Below are 24,711 nucleotides of genomic sequence, written 5' to 3'. Positions count from 1 at the left end.
CCCAGATCTGTCAGTTTTGTCTTACGTAGTGTAGCCCACAACTGCAACTGATCTTATAGACACCATTTTTTTTAAAGTGGCTGATGTTTTAGTTTAGGAAATAACCAGGAGTTCAATGAAGCAAACCTTAGGCAATAGGTAGGATGTTCTACATTTTCAGTGTTTTCGATAGCTGTTGAGTGAATGTGTTGGTGTGCTGCCTTGTGTTATCATGTTGGAAAAGTAGTAGCTGTTCTTCAGTTGTTAACGTCATACTGTTATATTTTTTTCTATTCTTTATTTTATTCTATTTTTCTCTTCTATTTTTGTTAGATAATAGTTCTATTATTCTATTCTATCTTAAATAATAGAATAATAGAACAAAAACATTTGTTCTATTATTCTATTCTTTGTATTAAATATTACATTAAATATTAGAGACAGAGGCAATCTTGGATTCAGTTTGCATTATTTGTCAGTGATTCAGCAAAAGTGGGATAAATCTAGAAAATGAAGGGTAGATATACTCATGTTAAAGGCTTAATGTAGTGAAGGGTAACACTGAGAAAGGATTAAAAATAATATTTAATTCTTGTAATATTTCTTCATACACTTGGGACTGAGAGAAGGAGGATTTGGACCTTAGAGGAGCAGATACAGGTAGTGCTAGTTTCGAGTGAGGCTTGAAAGTTATGCACAGGTTGTATTTCTTTAAGATTCTATTTTTTTTTTTTTTTTTTCTGAGGTGCTTCAGATATAGAGGATGATGATAGCATTACTAAAATCTTTCTGTATGATCTCATATTGTATTCCCTGATGATGTCTCAGTAGATGAAATATTAGAAGAATTAAATATTATTTTTAATCCTTTCTCAGTGCTACCTTTCACTACATTAAGCATTTAACATGAGTATAATTAGCCTGCTATGGATAGACAGGAAAATCAGCCATCATATGCATGGAAGAACATAAAAAATACATCTGCAGTTCATGACTGTATCCAAAACATGGTTTGCTGTATGCAAACCATGTTTTGGATACAGCTCACAGATGAATTTGTAGCTACTCTCAGACATCAGCTTAATTTGAATAAATATGGTTGTGTAAAACTTCCTAAAATATGGAAAATGCTAACACTTTGAGATCCCAGTTTGTATCCTATGCCACAACAGGTGCCTAGAGGGTGCCCTACCTAGTTAAGACTTTAGTCTTTTGTTCATGTGTTTCCCTTAGTTCTATGTTGCATATATGTTACAAATCTTATGGTACTTTCTAATAATGTCTCAATGAATGAGATGAAATCTTGGAAAAATTAAATATTATTGCTAATCCTTTCTCAGTGCTGTTTCACTTGATTAAGCCTCTAACATCATTTTCTCCCAGCATTTAAGCCTTAACACATGGAAGGGTAGATATAGAATATGGCATTTATTGATCCTGGTACATAATGGATGTGGGCACTCTCTTATCCCAAGGCAGTTTCGAATGCTCTAGCCGAGTGTTTCCCAAATTGTGTTACACATACCTTCAGGGGTATTGTGAAAGTTTTTTTTGGAATATGAGACATTTCTTTAAAAAAATTTTTGATTACTTTTTTAAATTTTTACTTCTATATTTTTGCTGCTGTATTCTCACAGATAAGTACAGATCAATTCTATAAGTAATTTTTCAATAAATAAAAAAAATTAAAGGAAGTTTTAAATAAAATATGTCACTTGGCATGTATCAACATTTTAAGGCCTTGTCTGGTTGATGGCATTATTGCTTTCAAACTGTTTGCATTAAAAGTTTAAATTCAAATAGTTCAAATCACATGGTTGGAATTCTCTGCAAAATTTGGAATCCTGCAATGGTCCACAGGATTGTTTCACAATCTGGGCACAATGCATGTTTAATCGCGTTTGTGTTACAAATCGTGATGGATATACAGGCTATGTGTGCAAGTTGGGTTTTCTGTGCTTGTAGACCTCAAAACAAAAACCAAACAATTGCATTTGTCTCATTAATTTTTTTTATTATTATTGAAAATTTAAATTTCATAATTTTTGTTTCTACTATATGCATATTGGATTTGCAGAACTAGAAATTCATTTAATAATTAAATGTTTCACATTTATTTAATAAATGTTATTAAATGTTTGTAATTTAATATAATGGAAATATATTAAATTATGACTGTTTGCTAGATCGATTTTACTTTTATTTGGTTAATGTTGTGTAGCTAGAATTCCTTGGTAAAAACATTCTTAGTTGAATGTAGTGACTTTATTAATACAAAGCTGCTTATAAAATATTAATTGTACTTCTGTAATATTAAGTGCTAAATTAATGTTGCACAGCTGTATGATGATAATTCAACAGCTTACAATCTTATTTGAATATCCTTATTATATTACTTAAAAAGAAAAAAAAAAGGTCTGGATTGATGGGCTGTCTAATAAATTTTCATGTCTTAGGAAGGAAGGGTTTGACATGCTTGACATGTATACTCGTCTTAATAAAATGCTGACAAATGAAAGAATGCAGATGCAGAAGGCAAAAGTTATGCAGTTTCAGTTTTCAGAAATAAAAGAAACCTTAGAAATTGCAACAGTTACTAACTGAATATTAAGGCTGAGAAGTCATATAGTGGGAAAAGATTACTGGTAAGGGATTTAGGGTTGAAGTGAGTATAATAGAAAATCGAGTTGGTTTCAGGCCAAAGAGGTATATGGCGGATGCACTTTTTTTTTTTTAAAGGAAGTTAATGGGAAAAAAGAAACAGACCTGCCTATAGGTTTCATTGATTTTAAAGAAGACATTTAATATTGTGCTATGAGAATTAATGTGATAGTCCCTGAATAATAAAAAAAAAAGTATTCTAGCTACTAGTGAAGGTGATAACATTGAGATACAGTGAGAATTTCAGGAATCATTATCGAGTCTTCTTTTTTTTTTTTACTCTCATTCTAGATGAATTGACAAGAGTAATCTAGAAAGAAGTAACATGATTTCTTATTATTTCCAGAGGAAGGAATTAGAAAGGATAGTTGAAATATGGAGAAAGGTTTAAAGATTAGTAAAGAAAAACTAGACCACATTGAAGGTTAGATATGATGGTGTTGTGAGTGAAGGATGTATAAAGATATTTAGACAATAGAGGACTTCAAATACTTTGGGTCCATTGTACAAAGACAGAAAGATATTCAAGAGGAAGTAATGATAAGAAATAAAATAGCATGGATGAAAATGGAGTTAGCTTAGTGGAGCTAAAAAAAAAAGATATACAGAACTGTGATTAGACTTGTTTTTAAGTATGGATTTAAATTATTATTATTGACATCCTAAAACCCCATGAAGTCAAAAACTCATCTAGGCGGTTCCTTTGTCATATACACAGCTCATTCAAATTCTCTGCAGACATCACACTCACAGGCAGTGCATTTCAATCATTCACAACTCTCTATGCAAAACACCTGCTTTTCACTCCCTTGCTCACACCATCCTTATACAGCTTCCAGGGATGACCTCTTGTTCTTCCCTGATCTCCCACCATTTTATGAAAAACCTCTTCAACAGTAATCCTAGCAGTCCCTCACCAACTTGTACATCTCTATTATATCACATACCCCCTTCCTCCTATCCACTAGATTCTGTAAATTGCATCTTCTCAACCTTTTTTCATATTCAACATTCCAATAATCAGAAACTACTTTAGTCAGTTGTCTGTGGACCCTTTCCGATATCTCTACGTTCTTTTGAAAACTAGGCGACCAAATCTGTTGTTCATATGAGGCCTAGTCAAGGCCTTGTACAATGGAACCAGAATCTCCTTACTTCTACAAGTCAGTGTCTATAATAAATTTAGTTTAATCCTTTATCCAAGTGTAAGCAAACAAAGTTTGCACTTGAAAATATCTTCAGGACTGAGGTAAGGTGGTGCAACACCAGGAAACTCTGAGCAAAGGTGGACCAAGCTCTCATCACTCCTTGTCCTTTGTCCAAGTGTAAGCAAACTTTGTTTGCTTACACTTGGATAAAGGATTAAACTAAATTTATTATAGTCTAACCAAGTGCAAAATAAACTTCCAACAAGTCAGTGTCCTTTACATCATTCCCAGAATTCGTTGTCTTGTTCTCACAATTTTGGCAATGTATCCTCTAAATTTTAGATCCTTATCCACCATCATCCCAAGATCTCTTATTTCCTCCAATAATATATCCCTACCAAGCATAAATTCTGCATCCCATCTTTGTTTCCCAAATTTTAAAACCTTACATTTTGCAACATTAAACTGGCATTCCTATGCCCATTCACTCAATCCATTCAAATTTTCTTGCAAGGCCAGAACATCTGCTTTACTCCTCATAGTTTGCTCCAACTTTGCATCATCTGCAAACAACTGAATATCTCCATCCAAATTTTTCCCTATATCATTAACATAGAGGCTAAGGCCTAAAATAAACCCCTAAGGCACACTGCTAATAACTTTTCTCTCCCAGGATATTGCTCCCTTACACACGACTTGCTGATACCTAGCAGATAGCCAATCTTCAATCCAATGCACTAGGCTAATATCAAACCCCCATCTGCTCTAGTTTGACTATCAACTTATCATGCTGTAATTGATCAATAGCTTTTGCACAATCGGCAAAATATGACCTCCCTTCAGCAGATCTATGCTGTCCATCAAAGATAAAGACTGTTGTCAACCCAGTTCTGGATCCTGGTTCTCACCAGCCTTTTCAACACTGTAACCACACAACAGACACACAGATAGGCCTATAATTTGATGCTTGAGTTCTGCCACCTCCTTAATGAAGCAGCACAATCTTGCCTTCCTTCCACTCCTTTGGAACTTTGTAAGACTCATATTAAACAAATATGTCAAGGCAGATGTTAACTTCCTGGCACATTCTTTCAAAATATGTGGTGATATATCACCAAGTCCTACAGCTTATTAACATCAAGTTTCCACAATTCCCCATATATCTCTTTCTTACTTACTCTCAAACTCCCCATGATGTCACATTCACAAGAATGAAAGACCTTTATGAGCTGCTCATTAAATATATCAACTATTTCCTCTGTAACAGTTGGTCTTATACCATTTTCTCCAATCATTGTCATCCTTCCATAATTATTCTTTGCTAGAAGCATGCTGGAAACCATAAAGAGGTATAGAAACAGAGGCCACTTTAAACAGAGATGAGAATTTTCCGATAGATGCCAAGGTGTTAGAAGGAAAGAAAATATACAGAACAAAGATATTAGCAAATGTATAGGAGTTGCACTCATCAGATGAGAGAAAGTAGAATGAGTTGGTAGAGACGTGCAATTGAATGTGTATGGAATAAAGTGCTTGATACATGGTAAAAGACCAAAAGGTCAAAGAACAGTTGGCTGAAAGTAATGGGAATCACATTGCGCATTGTATTTCATAGTTATGAAGGCTCTCATCAATGACAGGAAATGATGGAGAGGAAGAGAGAGGACTTGGGTAGAAAACCCAAACGAAGGTGGGATAAACACAAAGGTAATTATTTTTTTAAAAAGAATTGTTCATTTTATGGATAATATTTTTATGTAATTATGTGAAATTATGTAATATTTTTAAATATGTGAATATAGTTTTTTTTAAATATTACATCTTTTTTTTTTTTTTAATAGCCTCTTGATAAGAAGATACACTACAAAGTGTCATGATATCCTTTTAACATAAAATTTAAAGCATTCTAATTAAGTAGTACTTAAAAAAATGTTATAATATAATTTAAGTAATTTTTAAATAGCATAGAAATTTGACTTGTTTGTTATATGTGGCCTAATTCATCATTATCATTTTTTGTATGGCCCCCAAGTGGCTTACTAGATTTTGTGATAGTCTAATACCATGACACTAGTTTCTGATTCACATTCTTTTCTTCTAAATTGGTCTCTTATTTGATCAACTTTCCCATTTTGATTTTCTAAAGCACATCTAAATTGCATAATTGTAAATCATCTTCACATTATTGTTGAATATTGTAGCTACTACTTCCTCCTTTTCCTGATCTCTAGTGTTTGAAATGTTGTACTTGTTATCTCAATTGTTTCAATCATTTTAGTCCTGGTGACACATGATTACAGAATTACGGAAGTACTGTCACCATTAAAAAGTTCAACTAAAGGGATCTCATAAGATATTGTGTGTGTGATATATAGCAGTTACTGATTGGTTTTGATTTGAAAGCAAGAGTGGTCATAGTGTGTTGAAAGTGTTTTAGAAGTGATTGTCAAAAGCAAGAGAGCAAAATGATGGAAGCTAACGATAATAGGTGCAGAAATGTCAGTGTTGATCAGATTGTAGATGGGAATAAGAGAGTGAGTAAAATCACCCAAAGTAGTTTTAATGAGGGAGGGGGGGGGCACTGCTATAGGCAATATGGAAGTATAGTAATCTGCTATTTATCTGACTGCAACAGAACTATAATTGGTCATTCTGATAATTGATGGGTTAGATAAGTGAAGATACAATTACAAAGTGCTGTACCAGAAGTCAATCGACATACGGGGTTTGGTTAATTGAAGGCTTATTGTTTTGAAGGTTGTATAAATGGTAGATTACTGTAGTAGGATCTAAAATAGAAGAGTGCAGCATGATGACAGAAATTTCACAGCTTCAAGGAGTGTTTTATAATACAAAATAGGAGTTTGAGAGGGGAGAGAGAAGGAGTGGCAACTACTTATTAGGTATCAAGAGAGCTAAGAAAGGAGATGAAATACAAGAAAAGGATGGCACACAAGAATAACAAAACATGGGAAAGAATATAGGGTGAAGTGATTCTGTGATTTGGGATGTATTGGTGAAGATTGGTGCCATAGTATATAAAAGCAGGTAGAACAAGTGGAAGATATACTTGTATTAGTAGGTACAAACAGCTTACAAAGAGATCAGTATGGTATGAGGAAAATATGAAAGATTTGTAGAATGATGTGAAAAAGGAAGAGTTAAGATTGTGAGCCTGCTGCCAAGGTATAACGTGAATGCACTGAGATCGAGAGCTGTGATTCCAGTGTACGGGCGAAATGGGATGTAGTAGGTTGATATGGGGTGTTTTGGATAGTAGAAGGGATATGTACTTGTAGGATGAATTACACACGAACAGATTTGTTGAGAAATTGTTGTTCACTGAAGGAGTGAATGCAGAGTCAGGGAAACTAGATTTATTTGTTTGTGTTCCTCCCCCCCCTTTCCTCAACCACCCTTTAGGACTAGTTGGGCCCTCCTGAGGGATTAAGTGTGTATTTTATGACTGTAGATCCATGTCTGTTTCTGGGTGAAAAAAAACCCTCTACGTCTGTATGAGACTGGCTAACTCACCTTTAGTCAAAAGAGACCAGATAAAGGTTCCTCACATCATGGATGGGAATTGAACTCAGCTCTTTCCGACCAAAGGGTTTTGTCTATACTGACTAAGCTATGGAGGCTCAGGGAAACTAGATAAAATAGGATGATTAATGAAAGCTTGCACTGAGGTGAAAGATTGTTAACAGAGAAAGTGAAGGATAATATGGAAGGAATAATCATGAAAATGATGGAACTACTCTATCTTATCATACAAGAAAAGAAATGATTGCAGCAGTAAGGTAAAGAATTTTATTGATAAATGAACTTGAGCTGCTTATTTGAATCAGTTAGTTGTAAGAGTTACTAATATGCATTGGCCTGGTATCATGTGTTCTCTAATGCCCCAAGCATCAGGAATAAAGGTGATGAATTTTTAGTTAGTACCAATAATACCAAAACTATTGGTATTATTGAAACCATGCTGACAGAAGAATGACATCTTTACAGGAATAGAATTTAATGGATACAGTTTATGTAGGAGAGGACAGATAGAATAGAAAGAGTGTGTGCAGGGGGATATCTTAATAATTGCAGAAGAATTAAAACCAACTTGAGAAGAGATCTGAACAGTGATAGTATGAATCATCAGTGGGTTCAAGGATATTTGGTATGAGGTAGAAGTTAATAGTTCAAAACTTATAGTTGCAAGCTACTACAGGCAAGGTTCATCTGAAAGAGCAATGTGAACTGCATAAACAGATATATCTTATAGATAAAAGGAGGACTATTATGGATGATTCAACTACAGAGAAAATAAAAACTGAAGAGGAAGGATGTGTGTAAAGGGAAGAAAATTGTATACGGTTATGGAGAGAGATAACTACCTTAAGCAGCACATGACACTACGAACTCATGCTACAATATTATTATTATTATTACTACAATAACCTCCATGGAATCAGTAACCTCATCGTGGGAGACCCACTTAACCAGCAACATGTCTATTGTATTGAACCTTGAAATCATTTATGCTCCCTTCATTTGCAATACACTTTGGCAATGTGTTCCACTCTATGTCAAAAATGTGCTCTCATACCTGTCTTCACCACATCTTTATACAACTGTCCACTCTTTTTTATAATTCCTTCTGTATTAATGTGATAGAATCCCTTAACTAATTTGAAGATCTCTATCATATCTCTGGTTTTTCTCCTATTCACGAACCTCTGTAATCCATATTCCCTCCAACACTCTTCGCTCCAGGGTCCTGATATCACTTTGGTCACTCATCTTTGGGCCCTCTCTACTTCTCCCAATCACTATGAAAACTAGGTGACCAGATCTGAGCACAATGGTTCATATGCGGTTTACCAATGCTTTATATAGAGTGATCACCACCTTATCCCTACTTGTCAATGTACTTTTTATCATAGCAGAAACATAATGTGCAGTCTTTGCAATACTTGCAATGTCACAACTGCATCCTGTGAGGATATTACCAAATCCAACACCTGAAAATTTCATATTGCTTTCATTACATGTTACTTAAGATAGTTATCCTGCAGAAACTCAACAGATTCACTCTCCTTGTTACTGTACCATATCTCTTCTTTCCAGTCCACATTCTTATAATTAAAATTTCTCATTAGAATCACTTTCCTTTCACTTGCCCAACCAATTTGTCTAAACATTTCATAATCAGTGCTCTCCACATTCCTTGGCCTATTACAACATTCTGTTGAGATCACACGAAATCTGCACATATGCTACTATTTTCCAATTCCACTCTTGAAGGATACAATTCCTATGTTATCATTAACAGTTCTTCACCTTCCTATTCCTTTGGAAAATTTTGTATCCTATCATTTTTAGTCCTAATAAGTATATCATCTTCAGACAACCAAGTTTCATTTACACCAGTTATCTTTGGGCATACTGACTCAATCAGTGTCATGAACTCAGCTCATTTATTTCTGATACTCCTTACATTAGACTACAAACATAATAATTCCCCACTCTTTAAGGCCATCCAACCATCACCTCACTATATGCTCTCTTTGATATGCCATCCCTGTTTCTCTGATCCTGACTAATTTTCATTCATATCCCTATCATCCCCCTTCCCTTTTTTGCACTGCATGTCAGCTGTTGTAATGGCATCTGAGAGTCCATCTATGCATGTATTGACTGGTATGCTGCCAATTGTTGAGAGTGATCATGTAGTTTTCGCTAAAAACATGACAGTTTCATCTGAGAGTTTTTACTAAGAAGTCATAGGTGGAAGTATAAGGCCACTAGTCATAATAACTGAGAAGGTGGGTTGAAGCTGTGCTCTTGGCATGAGAAACTGAATGTAGAGGAATCAGCAGTGTTTGAGAAGTCTTGAAAGGACTAGGAGCCTCACTTCTTAAGATGGTTAATTCATCACATTGGATAATAGCAGTATTAAAGAGAACACCAACTTGTAGGAGTAAGGAAGTTATTCTTCTGCTGTACAGAGCTTTAATAAGACCACATTTTAATAGATATGGTTAGATATGGTCACCTGAATTCATATATAAGGAGACAATTGAAATGATACAGCAGTGGGCAATTAAGAAGAATATCCTATGGAATTCTGCATACTAGAATAGATTGAAGGAATATAGTATAGTCTTTGAAATTTGAGTAATAGAATATTAACATACATTACAATAGAATAGTAACATAAAACTGATAAGTAAATCTTACAGTATAGATAAATCTGAGACTTTATAGTTCATGGCATTTGGTGTGTGTGTGGTTACAAACCTTATGAGATTCAGTTTCTTCTCACATCATATGGAGTGGGCTTTCAGTGGATGTGGTGAGTGCATCTTCAGTGAATGTTGTCAAAGAAAGATATGATAAGTACTAAGGTAAAGTTATTTGGAAGAGTCCTACCCTCAACATTTCCTCGAGTCCCTTGAATATCTTATATAATAATAATAATAATAAAATTATATTGATAGTATTTCTGGAATTTCTTTAATTCTGCTGTTAGTCCTACTACTTTTCATTATTTTTTTAAAATTTTATATTTTTATGTTGATGGTGGCTATCTTTGATTCCATTATGATTCAGTTTTTTCCCACTTCATCATCATCATCATCATCAAATTCCTGCCACGTACCCTCAAGGGGTGTACAGGATATGATAGTACTACATGAAAAAAATTACATCATTATTAATTTCCTATCTACAATTTTCCTCCAAATCAGTCTGTTACTTGTCAACACTCCAACATTATCAGATCTTATATTTCTATCGTCTAAAGCACTTTGTACCATATCAATCCACCTATGTCTTGGTCTTCCTCTGGGTCGTTTTGCTGCCAACCTGGCAGAGAACACTTGTTTTGCTAATCTTTCTTCGCCCATTCTGTTTAAGTGACCATACCACCTGAGATTAGCTCTGCTAACGCATTCCTGAATGCTGACAATGTCAAGTTCATTCCTAATATCCTCGTTTCTAATATGATACTGCCATTGATGCCATCTGTTCACGCCTATAATCTTTCTCAGGACTCTCATATCTGTGGTCTCTAGTCTTTGGTCAAGTGTTTTACTTCTGACCCAGCTCTCAGATCCATAAGTTAAAACTGGTTTGAACACTGTCTTGTATACAGCTAATTTAATGTTCCGACTAATTTCTCTCTTATTCCATATGAATTTATTCAATTGACTTCCAACCATACCAGCTTTGCTGATTCTGTTGTCTATTTCTATATTTAATTTACCATCTTCAGTAAAAATCGTGCCTAAATAGCTGAAATGTTTTACTTGTTCCACAGGTTCTCTATTCACAACACAGTTGACATTTTCAATGATTCTGCCTATTTTCATTGTCTTTGTCTTTTTATTGCTGACCTTCATACCATATCTATTACAACAGCTATTCAATTTAGTCAGAGAATCTTGCAGACTTGTAGCGGATTTATTTAGAAGTATAACATCATCCGCATAAAGCAAAGAGCTGACATTAACATCTCCAATTTTGATATCATGTTTAATACCACTTTCCTTCATAATGTGATCCATATAGATAATGAATAATAGAGGGGATAATGTACATCCTTGTCTCACACCAGATTTAACATTAAACCATCTTCCTGTACTTCCTTCAATTCTAACTGCTGACTTACAACACAAATAAAGACTAAGTATTGCTTGATATAATGCCCCATTGACACCATATAACTGCAGCGTATAGAATAGCTTCTCTCTTGTCACCTTGTCATATGCCTTTTCCAGATCGACAAAACTTAAATACAGATCTTTGTTATATTCCCATGCTTTCTCGACTATTTGTCGTAAAGTGAAGATCTGATCCTGACAGCCTCTATTTGGCCTGAAACCAGCTTGTTCTTCACCAAGCTTTTCTTCCACAATTCTTCTCAACCGTTTCTCAAGTATACTTGCATAGATCTTACCAGGAACACTCAGTAGGGAAATACCTTTGTAATTCTCACATGCAGTTTTATTTCCCTTTTTATATATGGGTACTATGAGAGCTCTACTCCAATCATCGGGAATTCGTCCCTCTGTCCAGGCTTTCTGAACTATGCAGTGCAGCCACTGTAAGACTCTTCTTATACCACCATACTTCAGCATTTCTGGTCGAATATCATCCACTCCTGCTGCCTTTCCACATTTCAAGCCTTTAATGGCTTTTTCTACTTCAAGTATGGATATGTATTCCTGACCACATGCCTGGTTAGTGTTTTTTACCACTGTGCTGTCATCACTGCTTGTTTCATTTAGCAGTTTTTCAAAGTAATTACTCCATACTTCAAGGATATCTTTTTCTCCCGTTTTCATGTCACCTTTATCATCTCTAATTCCTTTTATAGCACTCTTTCCTCCATTCTTAAGCTTCTTCAACAACCTCCAGAATATTTTGCCACCGTCTTGATATTTATTTTCTATTTTCTTGCCAAAGTCCTCCCATGACTTTTGTTTAGCTAGTTTTACACAGTGTTTAGCATTCTTGCATTTGTCTCTATATTCTCTAAGAGCACAAGCTGACTTATTTGCCAGGAACTTTTGATAAGCTTTCTTCTTTTCCTTCACTGCCTCTTTAATTTCCTGTGTCCACCAGGGAGTTCTGATTTTTTTATCCTTACAGACAACCTCACCACATGCCTCTCTGGCAGAATCAATCAATGTTTTCTTCAGAGTTTGCCACTGAATCTCCAAGGTTTGATTCCTGTTCTCAAACTCTTTCATTTTTTCTTCAATAATCTTTGTGTATTTTAGTCTACAGCTCACATCTGAGAGCTGCACAACTTTTATTCGCTTTAAAACTTTCTTACATGTTATTCTTTTCAATATGAAATTCAATTTTATCCTGCTCAAGACTAAATAGTGATCACTTCCAATTTCAAATCCTCTGTACACTCTGGTGTCCTGCACCAGGGAGAAAACATCACTATCAACAATAACATAGTCAATGGGACTTTTCTTATTCCTAGCCTCTTCTCTCCATGTGAATTTGTGTACATTTTTATGTTGGAACATGGTGTTAGTAATAACCAGTCCATGTCCTGAGCAGAAATCCAACAGATATTTGCCATTATTATTAGCTTTGCTCTTTTCTCCAAATTTTCCCAAAATATTTTTGTATGCATTTTTTCCCACTTGGTGACTTTAATTATTTATCATTTCCTTCCAAAAACAGTAAGAGCCTTCTATAATCGGGTGACATCTCAGTCAGCCTAATATTTGATTATGTTGTACCATCATGATGTGTATATAATTTCAGCCAATAAAAATGCAGTTTGATTGACTAATTCCAGATCTAGTTTATCCTAATTTTGTTGAATGACTGTTGATTTAAATATTTCTTGAGCTTAATCATGCTTATCTAAACATAAAAGATATGGAGATTGCAGGAGAGAAAATTTCAGGTTTCATTTCATTTGCTCAGCAGTGAGTGCTAAGTGTTATAGTTAGTCAAGTTATCAACCAAAATGCTTAGAAATGTTTATTTTTAATGTTTATAATGTTATATTGCACAAAAATGTGACTACATCCCAGCATTGAAATACAGTTGAATTTGTAAATTATTTATCAAAGAAATGGAGACCGACAGTTGAATTTTTGAAACTGAAACAAATATTTCTTTAAAAGATGATTACTTAATTACAATATATACTGTCAGTTCACACTGTTACTAACCGCTATTAAATTCCATAGCAGAAATATTATTATTAACTTAGTAGTGCAAGCAGGATAGTAATTTACTTAGTGACTGCATTTACTAGAAGACATGAAAATTCAAGTGCAGAACTTGTTCATTTGCTGATTGCATTCAGTTTATTTTTTACTTAACTCAGAACTGCAGATGCATTATAGTAGGATGTTATAATTGCAAGTCTTTACTTTATAATCACATTTTTATTAATATTCAATGTTTTTTTTTATCAGTTTGTTACTTGTTTCTTTATTACATTGCTTTTTATTTGTTGTATTCTAAATTAAAACAGTAGATTAAACACGATCGCATAAAAGTAAATTTCAGTATTACATACTAAAATAAGTTGGTAATAATAGTGTTGTAAATACATACCACTTTGTTGCATTTTTGTAGTAAAAATTGTAGTCTAGTCTAGTCTTATGAAGTGGAAAATTCATGCCCTTAGTTGAACAAATTAGTTATCACTCATATTTCTCATATTGCTTCTCAGTGATTGTCAGAGTATTAGATCTGATAATCTGTTGTGATGTTTTCGAACTGTGGTCCAAAACTAAGGCCATGATTCCAGTATATATTGCATGATGAAAAATCCAAGTTTCTGGAAATCCCCCCCCCCCCCCTCCTTATGAGATGGGCAAACTCATCATCATTTGAAAAAATCCTTAAAAAGTGCCTCTGCGACTTCTGTGGAAGGGGAACATGTTAGAGCGGAAGACACCATGGGGATTGTTAGGCGCAAAACATTTCAGTTTATTAGTTCTCTCTTTCTCTCTCTCTCTAGATATATTAGTTTTGCGTGTTTTTTAAATCATTTCACACAATTATCCTTGATGTAGGATAATTCATGGAATTATTCCATGTCATGAAACATTGAACAGTGTTTTCCCAATTCCAGGATAATGACTATGAACAGAAATCTCTGCTTTTAATGGAATCATGTGAAAAATCAAGCCCTTTTGTATGACTAAAACTTTGGCTATGGAATATCGATGGCATATTTATTATATGAAGATGTTATCTATATAATTCTTTCACTATGTAGATAGTGAAAGAATTATTACTATGTATGCATATCATAGGCAGAATAGCTACAGGGCTGTCATCTAAGCCACATTCATCCCCATATAAAGTTCACCATCCAGTTAGAAAACAACAGATCATTGCCTATATTAGACATCTGCCTTGAAGTCTCAATAGAATAAACTCAACTATTTGTTATATGAAATGCTTGTGCATACAGGATGACAATTTCATGCAAAATCCTACCACTATCCCATCACAGAAATTATGTATCATAAAAGCTCTGTGTGACAAGGCATGCAGTATCTCCAGGAGTGCAGAAAAAAAAGAAACCGAGATCTTAAACATTTATGTCTTATCCTATGACAAAATGGGTATAAGCAGGGAAGAGCAAACATAAATCTGGACTAGTTTCTCATACAACAGAAATAGATCATTCATTTATATATAGTTGTACAGAAACGACTTGTATTGATTACAACTTTGTTAGAACATCAAAGGAAATGTTAAGAAACTCAGATCAGTGCAACAACAACAAAATAATAATAATAATATGCATCAAGTTTGCTGTTATTTCATAAAAATCTGGCATGCTTAGATCTTGGATATGATGTACAGTATAGCTCTAAACATTATGATAACTTTGTATCTACCATGATGCCATTTTTGATCTGCTTTAAATGTTCTGTACTGATAGAAAAGCTGTTACTCTAATATGAGGGATATCCAGAAAGTTTATTCTGTTTTTAAATATTTTCACTGCAGCACTGCAATCGCAATGGTGCTCATGCGTGCTGAGTTTGTTGATTCCTTAGCAAGGTGTTGGTGCCATTTTCAGACATTTTCGCAGTGCGTACGCTCCTTGGTGTGTGTGTTTATGTCTAAGAAAATCTAATTGCCTGCCGCATCTCAAATCGAATTGCCCACAGCATGTGAAATTAGGTCAGTTATCCGTTTCTTGAAAATTTCACTGCAGCACTGCAATCGCAATGGTGCTCATGCGTGCTGAGTTTGTTGATTCCTTAGCAAGGTGTTGGTGCCATTTTCAGACATTTTCGCAGTGCGTACGCTCCTTGGTGTGTGTGTTTATGTCTAAGAAAATCTAATTGCCTGCCGCATCTAAAATCTAATTGCCCACAGCATGTGAAATTAGGTCAGTTATCCGTTTCTTGAATGCGAGGAATGTTAAGTCAGCAGAAATTCATCGGCAAATTATTGAGGTTTACGGAGAACACGCAGTGAGTGATTCGATGGTACAAATTCTCGCCACCTTCAACTGGAAACAATTCCATCATCCCCCATATATTCCTGACCTTGCACCAAGCAACTTTCACCTGTTCAAACAGTCACAGGCGACAACCTTCTACAATGAAGGTACACAACTCTTGGTGCCCAGTTACGATAAGTTCCTGAACAATGGCAGAAATTATGTATAAAAGTAGTGAAAGATGTCTACTTTAATTTCCAATAAAGTTTTTTTTGTAAGTATATTTCTCTGACAGCCCATCAGAACTTACTTTCTGGACTTCCTCGTATATAATAGTTTTGCATCATTCTTGTGAAGATTAAAAATAAGCAAAATGAGTAGTGAGTTTATTATTATTATTATTATTATTATTATTATAAACTCCTCCATGGAGTCCAAAAACTCATTGTGGAAAACCAAACTATTCACACAGTATGTCATACCTCTCCTTAAACCAATTAATAGACAAAGCACTGACTCTGGCAACCCATTCCATTCATTCACAACTCTCTCTCCAAGTGAAAAATCTAGTCATGTCCCTACTAACCATGCTTTTACTCAACTTCCAGGGATGACCTCTTATTCTGCCCCCTCTAGCCAAGTGCTGAAATATTTATCCTGCATCAGTCCTGTAAAACCTTTTAAGTAACTTAAATGTTTCTATTGTATCCCTTTTTTTCGCCTATCTACCAACTTCTTCAGCCCACACACCCTCAACCTATCCTGACAGGGAATGTTCCACAGACCACTCACCATTTTGGTTGTTTACCTCTGAATCCTCTCCACCACTTTCTCATCCCCAAGAAACCTAGGCTTATAAAGAGGAATAAGAACTTCCTTTCTACTTGTTAGTGCATTCTTCAATAGCCAAGTAATCTTATGAGTTACCTTGCAATATGTCCTCTAAACTTCAACTTTCTGTACCATCACCTCTAAATTCCTAGCTTCATCTGTTTCCTGAAGTACAGTTCTATCAATGTGGTACACAGCTTGTACCTTTTGTTCTAACCACTAAATTTTCATTTTGTGTGCCTAATAGTAGAGCTCTTATAAAGATTATTATTATGTAGAATGAAGACCCAGGATTATCCTTGGTTATTATACAGATGTCTTAATTATCTTGATTATATATGTGTACAGTGATATATTTTTTGGAATTTGATTGAGTAAAATGGAATATGTTTTTATCTTTCATTCAGGATAAAAGGACTAACTAATAAAAAGAGCTGACCACCATTTTTAATTACATTTTTATTTGTTTATAAATAAATAGATTTTATTTTTATTCAAAAAATACAATTTTAGAAAGACAGTGCATTGAAGGATGTTGACAATTTTGAATGAATGTTTTTGCAAAAAATTTATTGCAACTGAAAATGTTCTTCCAAATTTGTTGATTTTGGCTGAAGTGTTAGCAAAGACTGGTGTAATTTTTCTGTTTCTGTTCTTTTCTTTGTATTTTTAAATAAAACAAATTATTGTTTCAAGTTACATAATTTATTGATCACTTTGAGTGGCAACACTAAAACAATTTTTTGTGCCATTAAAATTTACTTCAACCATTAACGCCTTTTCTTCATTAGCCTCAGCATTCTTTTCATTAGAATTGTCTGGTTTTCACTGTTCTGAGGGAAATTTGAATCTAGCTATAGCAAAAAATATGGATATATAATATCCTTTCTTATAATATCTGTATTATGTCTTTTTGACTCTTTATTATAGTGTTTTCATTGTTTTACAAAATCTGAAATCCATTTTTGTGGTATTTGAGCATTTGTAATTATTATTTTTATTATTATTATTATTCTACAGGTATCTTCATGGCTGAAACATGGAGTCAGAAGAATTATCATGGGAGATCTGTTATTCGCACACTAGTCATCATTCATGCAAATACCTACTATATCTCTCCTTAAACTCATTCACTGATGAAGCAACCACAATCATCTCTCGCAACCCATTCACCACCGTCCAAGCAAAATATCTGGTCCTAACACCATTGCTAAGCACAACCTTACACAGCTTCCACTGTTGACCCCTTGTTCTCTCCCTTCTTGCTATGTACTGAAAAAAATGTCTTCAGTGTCAATCCTATAAACCCTCTTTAATAACTTAAATGCTGCTTCTATCATGTCTTGTCTTTTTTGCCTATAAGCTAATTTATGAAGCCTACAGACTTTCAATTTCTTCTCATAGGAAACATTCCACTGACCTGCCACAATCTTTCTCGTAGACAGGCTTATACGTTGATAATGCATTTCTAAATCACTTAGGGAATTGAAACAACGTAGATCCGAATATAAATTAAATAATACTTTAATAGATATTTCCGATATTTCGGCAATGTCACATTGCCATTTTCTAAAGGAACTTACAAAAAGGCAGGTGCACACAGGCACTAACAATACAGTAACTGAGGATGAAGATATGAAGCTATTGTTCTCCTAGAAGTCCTGATGGTGCCCTCTGGTGGGCTAAGTAGGCGTTCTTGGCCGTTGGGCTGAAGGTCTGCTGATGTATGCCTCCCAAATTTGGGGCAGTCGCATACAACCAAATTTGTTGAGGTTTGGAGAGTTTCTTAGGGCAGAGGCTGATTCCATAAATAATCTTTCTAATTTATATTTGCTCAGGTGTATTATTGTTGCTTTCTTCCACCGTATTCTGTGGCGAGTATCCATAGCATGGTCTGCAAGACCAGAATGGCTATACTTGTAAAACCGGATGTAGTCCTTGTGTTCAGAAATTCTGATATTCGCTGTCCTGCCTGTTTGGCCAAAGTACGACAGTTTACAACTGCAAGGGACCTGGTATACACCAGGTAGGTCTAGGGGAAGTGGTTGGTCTTTGGTAGAGCAGATAAGGGATGCCAATTTACTGTAAGGCCTGTAACAGGAGGTGAGGTCATGTTTTTTTTAGAATTTTGGTAATTTTTTCCGAGGTGCCTCGAATTAGGGAATGGTGATGGATTTAGAGTAATCTTTTTTGTGGAGGGGGAGGAGGGGGGCTGTGGTTTGTAGGTTTTAATATTTTTTGGATTTTTTTTTTTTGGGGGGGGGTAGCCATTGACTGAGAAAGTGTTGAGGATGTGATTTAGTTCAGTGTTAAGGGCTATGTCATTAGAACAGATTAGTTTAGCCCTGTTGTATAGTGTTTTTACCACTCGATATTGTTGTGAGAGGGGGTGGTGGGATTGTTGGTGGATGTATCTGCCTGTATGGGTGGGTTTTCTGTAAACTGAGAAAACCAAAGTTCCATCAGGCTGGCAGGTGACTAGTGTGTCTAGGAAAGGGAGGCAGTTGTTTTCCTCTTTTTCCAGGGTGAACTTGATTCTGGCGTGTTGGTTGTTTAAGTGTGTAAGGAAGGAGAGGAGTGTTTCAGAGCCATGTGGCCAAATAGCGAACACATCATCAACGTAGCAAAGCCATATGGTTGGTTTTTGTGGGGCAGAGGCTAAGGCTTTTTCCTCAAAGGTCTCCATAAAGAAATATTGGAAATATCTATTAAAGTATTATTTAATTTATATTCGGATCTACGTTGTTTCAATTCCCTAAGTGATTTAGAAATGCCACAATATTCGGATCTACGTTGTTTCAATTCCCTAAGTGATTTAGAAATGCCACAATCTTTGTCACTCTTTGTCACTACTTTTTCATCCTCATGGAACCCGAGAGTGCAGATGTGACTTTATTCAAGTCTTACATAGGGGAACAATAATGCTGCTATTCTTGCTTGTTATTGTATTCTTCAACAATCATGTAATCTGTTGTGTTAATGTTTTAGTCACCTTTGCAGTATGTCCGGGTCTAAACTTCACCTTCCTCTCTGCAACCATATCCATGTCCCATAGCTCATCAGTTATCTGCAGTTCACTTCCATCAATATATTACACAGCTTCTGATCTCTTCCAAAAGTGTATTGCCTTACACTTGGCCATATTAAATTGACAGCCATTTACTTTGGCCATACTGCTAATCTATTTAAATCTTCTTGCAGGATCTCTGCATCATCTTCATTTACCATTGCTCTTCCATTGTTGATCCCTTGTTCTCTCCCTTCTTGCCATATACTGAAAAAAAAGTCTTCAGTGTCAACTCTATAAACCTTCTTTAATAATTTCAATCATGCCTTGTCTTTTTTGCCTATAAGAAAAAGCAAACAGCATCCCCAAAGATCTTAAGTTGTTATTCCTGCAGTCATTTATTTAATGTTTTTAAGTATTTTTACTGTTTTGCAGCCATGCGTCCAGATGGTGAATATATCATCACCACACCTGAGCCACACTTTGGACTTTAAACTTGCTGAATCTAGAGTTTGTCACTTGAAGTCTTCCATCTAAAAGTGAGCAATGGAGGTGGGGGGGGCATAGCCAGACCTTCTTTTTGCAGGTGGAAATTATTTTGCCATACAATGCCTGGAGTGAAATACATGGGCAAAAAGGGCCATGATATCAGGCAGAAATTTGATGTACATGAGAAGATTTGTATCATTGATTGGGACATTCATAAAGAGGGAAGTTACATCAATGCTGACTAATAAATTTCATTTTTGAGTGTGATGTTTTTAATTTTGTTTATGAAGTGTTGTGTACTTTTTTTATGTGGGAGTGGAAATGACCTACGAACTCCTTGAGTATAGCTGCTAGTTTCTTGGCTAAGATAATTGGGTTGTCAATTCCTTCAACAATTGGTCAAATTGTGCATTTGTTTTGTGTATTTTTGGCAGGCCATAAATTCTAGGAGTGTAGGCATAATGCGGTAACAGCTTTTTAATTGTTTCCTCTGGCCAAGTGACTGAACTTGATTTACTTTTAAATATTGCTCTACATATCACTATCATAGTGATCATCATATTATCCACACATTTTTCATTTATTACTGTAATTTTAAATATGGAATTAATAGATAATCGATTAATCTTAACAGTTTGGTAAAAAAGGGGTAGCTCCATTGCCATAAAGCTTATGAAATGAAACTTATGTTTCAGAAGATTTTAAATATTCTTTGAATTTATTATATCTTCTGAATACTGTATTACATAATGAATTGGCTTCATAGATTTGAATAAATTCTCATTGTACAAGAATCTTTGACCAAATATTTGCATGCTATAAAACACAGTTTTTGTTGTTGGTGAGCTGTGATCATCTTGAAATCATTGATTAAATGGGCTGTGTGCACACATGCACAGAACTCTTTCAGTAAGGTGGACAACATAGATGATTTGGTGACTCTCAACAGTTCAGTTTGAAAATGATTTAAAGTATTTCATTCTTTTTGTGAAAACCATGTATTTAGAAAAAGATTTTTTTTTTTTTTTTTTTTTTTTTTTGAACAACAGGGGATCTGTTTTAATTTAAATCATTTTGCTTTTTCTATTTAACGTTTAACTTAAAAAAAAAAATTAAAATTCATCAGTAGTGATGAAATTAGACCACGTGAAGAGAGTCAATGTAAAGATCTTACAAAACTCTCTGGTGATCATTGAACAGCATTCTGCATTTTATAGTCTCAGGATCCTTCAAGCTTAATATACTGATTGGCAATCACTGTTTTGTTGTATTAATTATGTATTTTGTTGTAATGCATAATTACATTATTTGCATTCTTCAAAGTATATATAGTCGTATAAGTGAGTTATCGTATGGTTGTACAGGTAACCGAGGGTGAAAGTTTTTGTCCAAATATCATAATCAAATGCATTATGAGATATTATGGGCAAAAGATCTTGGATGTATGGGAGTAAGCAAAGTTGACAGTATGGCTGAATGCTTGAGTAGTAAAGGCAAGACAGCAGGTGAAAGTGGCAATGAGTTAGCGATGTTGATTGGTAATACAGCGTTCATAGATGATGGTGAGTTAATGGCAGTAAGTGGTATGAGAGCTGGCAGTGAGTTAGCAGTGGTGAGCAGTAAGACATCGGATATGCAAGGTAGTGAAAATGCAAGTTGCATAAATGTCACCAAAAAACTAATTTGAGATATGAAAGCAGAGTTGACAAAGATGTAAGAGTTAAACATATGAGGAATGAACTGAGGAGAATTACGGATTTTCATGGTAATGTGAGGTAGAATGGGATGAAAGATTTGAAAAAATTATTGAATGATTTGAGAGTGGCAATGTATAGAGATTCGATGATAAGAAATGTGGTGAATGAAAAGGTGCACAAGGTCTGGGAGGTAGAATGAGCAGGATGGTTGAAGCATTGGATAGGAAGAGTATGTGAGCAAGAGTTGGTAGTGGTAGTTGGCATGAATGATTTGACAGGTAACAAGAAGAATGTAAGGAGGGATGTTATGAGGCTATTAAGAAGAGTGAAAGATAACAGTGTGGGAAGTAAGGTAGTTAACGTCATGTTGGAGGCTTAATGGATTTTTTACAACACTCAAAAAGAATTAAAATAGAATTTAATACTTCCTATATTTCGTCCTAGTCACTAGGACATCTATGGGATTACAAAAACAATTAATGTAACATATACACAAATAACAAACAATACTAAGCCCAACCACGTGGGTGACACTAGAGTCCTATCTAGGTAGAGTGCCTTCTAAGGGCAGTAGTAAGTGGCCTGGAATGTAAGGTGGGAACTCTGGTGATGAGCGTTTCCCAAATCTTCGGAAGCTTAATGCAACCGTATTTATTGAGATTTGGTTGGTTTTTGAGAGCTGCTGCTGCTTCTAAGAAAAGTTTCTCTTTCTTGAATTTGCTGTGGTGGAGCATGGTCGTTTTCTTCCATGATACCCTGTGGGTGGTGTCCAAAACATGGTCAGCCAAGCCTGAATGGCCATAGTTGTGTTTGAAGATGTAAGACTTGTGTTCCTCTAGACGGATGGATGCTAATCTGCCTGTCTGTCCAAAGTACGCCAGCTTACAGGAACAGGGTACTTTGTAAACTCCAGGCAGAGAGAGATGAGGGAGCTGATCTTTCGTAGAACGGATAAGGGTAGCAAGTTTGCGGTGGGGCTTATATGCTGTGTGTAAGTTGTACTGTTTTAGTATCTTGGCTATTTTTTCGGATGTGCCACGGATGTAGGGTATGGTGATGGCATTTTTAAAATCTTGTTGACGAGAAGGACGGGGAATGGGGGAGGAGTTGATTATTTTTTTGATACTGTGATCGCTGTAGCCATTGGAGAGGAAAGTGCTGTGTATGTGGTTAAGCTCAGTAGTGAGGGCGGTTCCACTGGAACAAAGATTGTGGGCTCTCTTGGTAAGAGTTTTAATAATGCCATATTGTTGAGAGGGGTGGTGGTGGGAGAGTTTGTGAATGTATCTGCCTGTGTGTGTGTGTGTGTGTGTGTGTGTGTGTGTGTGTGTGTGGGTTTTCTGTATACGGTGAAGGTAAGTGTATCATTAGGCAGGCGTGTGACTAAGGTGTCTAGGAAGGGTAAACACTTGTTCTTTTCCTTTTCCACAGTGAACTGGATTCTTGGATGTAGACTAATTACACAATTGTTTTTGTAATCCCAGTAGATGTCCTAGTGACTAGGACAAAATATAGGAAGTATTAAATTCTATTTTAATTCTTTTTCAGTGTTGTAAAAAATCCATTAAGCCTCCAACATGATGTCCTCACAGCACTTAAGCCTCTACACACGTATTCTAATCATCCATGGAGAAGAATTAGCACGCAAATCCAAGCAATACGGTAAGTCAAAACTACGACTATCTAGGCAACTAAATAGGCTGGCCTTTTTAAAACGATGTCGGGATACAACAGTGATACCAAACTGCGTTAAAATGAAGATCAATTTCCATTCCAAAAAAGCACTTCGTATATATAACCGTGCCAGCCGGGCATTACTCCGCGAGCAAATCACCTCTACACATGCTACCCTCGCAGTGACGAACACCACCATTGGCTCCTTACATTCAGAGCTCTCCACCGTTCTTAACCCTGAACTTTGGTCGATTCTCTCTCTCTGGCATTTCGGAAACTTCCGCACAGAGAGAATTCCAAAAAATAAAAAATAAACACATCAAGAAATATAGCAACCTTGTGAAAAACAAACCACAACCACAAATTCAACCGCTCCAGACAGTAATAAATCTCTCTTCCAAAAGGCTCAACGACGATGCCGTCAGCGCCCTTTGCCTCGGCCGTAATTTTGCCGTTACTCCGAAGGAAGTGCCGGTGCTTGACGTAATGGTGAACATCGAACGTGGAAGCGGTCGCTTACCGTTGGAGATAGCTAACAACATCAGACTTGACGTAGCCAACATCCTCGTGCATTCTTCGCCGCCAAAAAGTAATTTATCATATGCCCAACGCACGGCTCTCCTGAAACTACTTAAAGAAAAAAGTATCGTCATCACCAGAGCAGATAAGGCGTTCTTAATACCAGTGAATACAATCGTAAAATGAACATTATCCTCCGCGATCGCGCTACATCCCGCTAGAATACGACCCCACAAAAACACAAGTTACGAAACTAAAAATCTTACTCAAAAAAGTATCTTCCTGGCCCCCTGATGTCACGAAAAAACTTAAACCTTTCCGCTCCCGTCCCCCCCGAATATACGGTTTACCAAAAATCCACAAACCCAATTCCCCACTCAGGCCTATAGTAGATGCCACCAATGCACCTTGCTATAGACTATCTAAACAGCTGGCCAACTCTGATCCCCCTCACCAGTAGGTCCCCTTCCTATATAAAAAACTCGACCCACTTTAAAGCTCTCACAGAAAATTTAACCTTGAATAAGACAGACATATTGGTAAGCTTTGATATCTCCTCTTTGTTTACCAATATTCTCTTAATTGACACCTTATCTCTCTTAGAAAACGTTTTTCCCTCTGACATCTTAGATCTCTTTTCCTTTGCCATTAACTCTGGGTATTTCTCTTGGAAGAACAAAATCTACAAGCTGATAAAGGGAACTGCCATGGGTTCCCCCCTCTCACCCCCCTTGCCAATTTCTATATGGAAGATTTCGAAAA

At 35.7% G+C, this 24,711-nt stretch overlaps 1 long non-coding RNA gene across 1 annotated transcript in view; it reads left to right on the top strand.

Moving 5' to 3' along the window:
* LOC150094494 (uncharacterized) overlaps positions 1-5,665 on the top strand; it is a 66,008-nt gene extending 60,343 nt beyond the window's left edge. Inside the window, exon 3 of the long non-coding RNA XR_016550230.1 lies at positions 5,630-5,665. This is a non-coding gene — a long non-coding RNA (uncharacterized LOC150094494). The remainder of the gene's footprint in view (positions 1-5,629) is intronic.
* The last annotated feature ends 19,046 nt before the right edge of the window (positions 5,666-24,711 follow it).

This window comes from Typopeltis vanoorti, chromosome 22 (assembly GCF_054136105.1).
Source record: "Typopeltis vanoorti isolate ZY-2024b chromosome 22, IOZ_Tvanoo_1.0, whole genome shotgun sequence".
In the NCBI taxonomy this organism is placed as follows: domain Eukaryota; kingdom Metazoa; phylum Arthropoda; class Arachnida; order Uropygi; family Thelyphonidae; genus Typopeltis; species Typopeltis vanoorti.
This window is presented reverse-complemented; position numbering and strand designations above follow the sequence as displayed.